The sequence below is a fragment of the Nothobranchius furzeri genome, chromosome 12 (assembly GCF_043380555.1).
Source record: "Nothobranchius furzeri strain GRZ-AD chromosome 12, NfurGRZ-RIMD1, whole genome shotgun sequence".
Lineage (NCBI taxonomy): Eukaryota > Metazoa > Chordata > Actinopteri > Cyprinodontiformes > Nothobranchiidae > Nothobranchius > Nothobranchius furzeri.
The window spans coordinates 8,223,053-8,227,958 of record NC_091752.1 but is presented as its reverse complement, the minus strand read 5'-3'; the positions used below and the strand labels follow the sequence as shown (position 1 = coordinate 8,227,958).

The 4,906-nt window shown below is 45.6% G+C and overlaps 1 long non-coding RNA gene across 1 annotated transcript; it reads left to right on the top strand.

Annotated features, from left to right (window-relative positions):
- The first annotated feature begins 3,983 nt into the window (after positions 1–3,983).
- On the top strand, positions 3,984–4,681 carry LOC139062270 (uncharacterized). Its single transcript, XR_011515842.1, has 2 exons — positions 3,984–4,545; positions 4,611–4,681. It is a non-coding gene; the product is annotated as an uncharacterized lncRNA (long non-coding RNA).
- Positions 4,682–4,906: the final 225 nt, after the last annotated feature.

Below are 4,906 nucleotides of genomic sequence, written 5' to 3'. Positions count from 1 at the left end.
ATGACTTGCTGTGGCATTAATTACACTAATAGAGCGTCCAAGGAGTCTCCACTTAAAGAGCAAGTCACCCCTTACAAGAAGCGTACTTCACTCCCACTTCATGTTTGAACAATGCAACAAATGCTGTTGCCTAGCAGAACGAGAGGGTGGAGCCACTAACAAATACACACACTCACGACATTGTGACATCATAATGTACCAGTTTACATCATAGCATACCTCTTAGCCAATAGCGGTGGCAGATTTAAATTCAAATGCAGTGAAGAGTTTTTACCTGACAACGGCACAACACTGACAGTTTCAGGCAGAAAATTTAAATTTTAACTAAAATGCACTAAAGTGCAAAACTATTGACTACACGTGTCTGCAGTACGATTAGACACGCATTTATATAGTTTATCAGGAAAAAATTGTTGATTTGGGGGTGACTTGCTCTTTAATTATTTTCGGTAAGTAAAATTATATTTATGTATTTTAGGTCACTGCCGAGCTGAGCGTAGATTTTAACATGTACTGTTTAAAGGGGCATTATGGAAGTTTGACAGCCAAAACATGTATAGAAATAATAAATTTCTTCTTCATACATTCTCCTGCAATGCCCTGGTCCTGTAGAATGAGCCCTGGCATTTTTACTGTGATTGCCTGTTTTTCTGTAAAATCACAGAAAAAGAGAGCTGCTCGGGTCGAGCAGGCTGCTTCATGCGCGTTCACGCTCAGGCATCGCCCGTAGCATTTGCTATCAGTAGCTTTAGCAGCAGAGAGTGAGGTAGTGCCAACTCAGCGACTTTGTTGCTGTTCCTAACGCCTAGTGATGAACGTAGCTACATTTCTGAGGACACTTCGCTACTTTCTTCTAGATATTTCCTGCAAATTAGCAACAAAATAGCCATTTTCGCTCCGAACCGTTCTTTGAACGTTTTTTCAGCTGTCATCAAGGATATAAATGTTACAGATACAAAAGATGTCACTGGGTCTATAGCTCACCTAGTGAGGCGGCGGACTCTTGTGTGGAAGACCTGGGTTTGATTCTGGATGTGAACATAGTTTATTTAGAGTTTACTTTTTACATTAATTGTATATTTTTTTACAGTAAGATGCCCAAATTTTTATTTGAGACTTGCCGAACGACATTGAATTCACAGATAAAAAAGATGTGGGTTCAACTTTCATTTTGGAACAATTTTTCAAGCAAGGGAAGGGAATGATCTGAGCATGCAGGAGGACTGACCCATCATAAGCCTTTGTCGGCTGTGCTGAAGAGAAAGGTACAGAACCAAATTATTTAATTAATTAGCTACGTGTTCTCCTGTCCTCCGGGCCACCCACCCACCCACACACACACACACACACACACACACACACACACACACACACGGGACTGTCTCAGCTGTTATTTTCGTTAAGGAGTGTGCACTTACAGCATGCGCGCTTTGTGCACGAGCCCAGGGCCGGCTTTGGCGACAGGCGAAACAGGTGGCCGCCTGGGGCGCCATCTGATGGATAGGGCGCAAAAAGAAAAAAAAGGTTTATTAAATTTATGTTTGTAATATGAAATGCACTCTCTACATACTCCAAATTCCCCTCTGAAATGACATGAAATTAAAACATCAATATTTAAATTCTAATGATCTGGCTGCATGACGAGCTCCCGCTTGGGCCACCGCTCCGATGCATTTGACCGGGTGCTGTAGATCACGTGCGTGGGTAGCACTGTAGGACTTCCTGTTGTCGTTGCGTTTAAACTTTTGATATTTTACGATGAAAAGAACACCTAAGCCATCGGGATCAGCATTCCGAAAGCGAAGGAAGGAGGAAGAAAAAAGATGGGCCCAAAGCAGAGATATGTAGACTTTATAAATTTGGCAAAGGAACTTTTTGAGTTACAATTGTAGCTAACTGCCTCTCCTGCCACACACGGTCCACGGACGGACCCTCGCTAGCTGTTTACATACACAATACAGTATCTCGTAACTTTAACCAATTAATTTTACTTTTGAATCGTCGTGTCCAGATGCAGTGAGACAATATCTGCAGCCTGTCGACAGGCACCTGTTGACACCACGGGGGCGGGACTGTCTTCTACACCTGTTGAGCCTCACTGTGATGATGAAGAATGTAAGATTTTTTTTACCGTTTTTTGGAGTATGATTGCAGCCTTTTTATGAACTTCGATTCAAGTTTTAAGTAAGCATCCAATATGAATTTAATATTTTCATATCAGAAGAACGTTAAGTGTGGGTGTAGCAAAATTTCAACTTTGTCCGACACATCGGGCGTGCGGCACCGCCGTGGCGGGGACTCCCCAGCTGCCGCCGCCCCCCCGTCGGTGTTTCCTTGTTTAATAAATGAAATCCTCAGAGTGCCTCAGATCACCGGTTCTTCTTCCTCATATTCTAAATTTATTTGATGCTGAAGAGCACCTGAGAGTGAGACATACGTTTTTTTCAAATATTCCCCATGGATGCTCTCACTTCCACTTGTTTTTGATCATTTTATTCATGTTTTCATAGAACAGATTAAAAAAAAGATCAATAAAATTAAAAGTCCAGTAACATTAAAAATAATGAAAAGCATCACTGCACATGACTGAGGAATATTGAACGTGAAAGTGGCACTGTTCTTAAGTAATTCATGCATCGGAGGGTTAAGTTGCTTTGTGTGTGTGTGTGTGTGTGTGTGTGTGCGTGTGTGTGTGTGTGTGTGTGCGTGCGTGCGTGCGTGCGTGCGTGTGTGTGTGTGTGTGTGTGTGTGTGTGTGTGTGTGTGTGCGTGCGTGCGTGTGTGTGTGTGTGTGTGTGTGTGTGTGTGTGTGTGTGCGTGTGTGTGTCTGTGTGTGTGTCTATTTTCTCACAGAAGAAGAACCCAACACCAGCAGGCTCAGTGCTCCAGTCCAACAGCCTGAAGAGACACCATCATCAGCTTCAACAGATGTCTGTGAACATGTATGAGCTGCTGGCCCCATGGATCCTGCTGACTGGCCACAGCAGTTGAACAAACGGGAAAGTAGAACTTTCTTTATGATGACACTTTGATATTTGAGTCTTGCTTTTGATTGCACAGTTTAATGCTACTGTTGATTTTGAATCCCCCCCCCCCCCCCCCCATGACATTTGCACAGCATTTTGAGTTGTTGGTTATTAATATTCTCAGGTTACTTATCTTTCAAGCTTACATTTATTCTTCAGGCTGTTGACTTTAAAGAGTTGCTGTGTGAATATTTAAAATAAAAAATTAGTAACCAAGGAATAACTGTGGAGTTGCTTTTTCCAATATGTGGTGGGCGGGTGGACTTGGGTTTGGGTGAGAGGCGTGCGGGCGGGCGGGGTGGGGGGGGGTGGGGGGGGCAATGGGCAGTCTCGCCTTTGGCACCAAATTACCTAGAGCCGGCCCTGCACGGGCCTACTATTGAAGCTGCCGTTACGCTTTTGGCCTGAGGGGCATTCGCGAGCATAAAAATTCAAAACTCCGTAAAGTCCCTTTAACCATGAAATGTAAATGTAATAGGGTAAAACCCAGTGCATTTAACATAATGCTGCACTTTAGAAAATGGGTTGAAATATAACATGTTGGTGGAGCTGGGCTCCGACTATCAGCTTGTGGAGCTCTGGAATGGAAACCTTTCCACCCGGTTCTCCCCAGCGGCAGCTCTGCGCATCTCAGATCGCAGCGGTGCTTGTCTGCTGTGCAGCTGCCGGCTTGTGGAGCTCTCAGAGACCTCTGTGTTCCACCCGGTTTTACCCAGCAGTCAACCCGGCGTATCTCTGACTCAGAAACTCTGGTGTTGTGCACAGTTAACTCCGGTTGTAGCTAGGTTGCTACCTCCGTTAGCTTAGCTCCTACCTCCGCGTTAGCTTTGGGTTAGCTTGTAGCTAGTTCGACCGGGTGTCGTCAGTTGATCCCAGCCTTACAGCCCCACCCTCAGCTCCACCTCTCTTCCCTTTTGTGGAATTGTCCGGGCTTGACGGAACCTGTGACATGGTCAAAATGGCGGTGGTGGCCACCTCCCATTTTTCTTCAAAAATGTGTTATTGGAGCCTGTCATGGTTTGTGCTGAGTCTAACTGTGTTGTGCTGAGTCTTCTCTGAGTGCAGGTGGGTGTGTCTGGAGAGCAGCTGGAGAGCAGCTGCTACCTATCTGTTCATCAGTGGTCAGGGGATTTAAGGAGCATTGGGACAACTCATCAGTACCGGATGATACTCAGCATTGGGTAGAACTTTGCCAGCACCTTGCTTATGCCTGAAAACTTGTTATATTTTGTGTATTTCGCCTTCCTGAAATTATCTGTCCTGTTCTCCTCCGACCTCCTCAGGAAACTTCTCCTCCACCAACCAAACCTCCATCAGCTGCAGGAAAACTCACCGGATTCCAACCCTGTCTGCCAGTCCCGTCGCTCACCCCTGACCGCCTGCTCTCCAATCCCCACCTGCAAACTCGGACACCCCGAACTCTGGTACTCAGCTCCCAGCCACACCTGACTCTCGCTCGACCAGCTCAGCCAGCCGTGACTTGCTTACCCCCTCTAAGCCTTACCAACAACCAGGACACCGTAAGCTACAAACTCATTTCTTTCACGGTCTAATCTGCAAATACTCACTCCTGTCTCCATTCTAGAACTCCACCGGAACCATCGGATCTCAGACCATCATCTCCTTCGTACATAAAAATAAAACCTTTTGTACTTACCTTTGTCTCCGTGCATGATTCTGCATGTCGTGGGTCAAAGAGCTGCAGCCCAACATGATAGAGTCTATGGAAACCTATTGTCCAGTATTTATATGTCGATTGGACGACCTGATGCTGCCGGGGCTGCCGGATACTGATGGCGTTTCCTTGCCTTACCTTACTTCAATATATTTACCTACAACTGTACCATGTTCAGCGCTTTGGGCTTCCTGACAGGGTTGCGG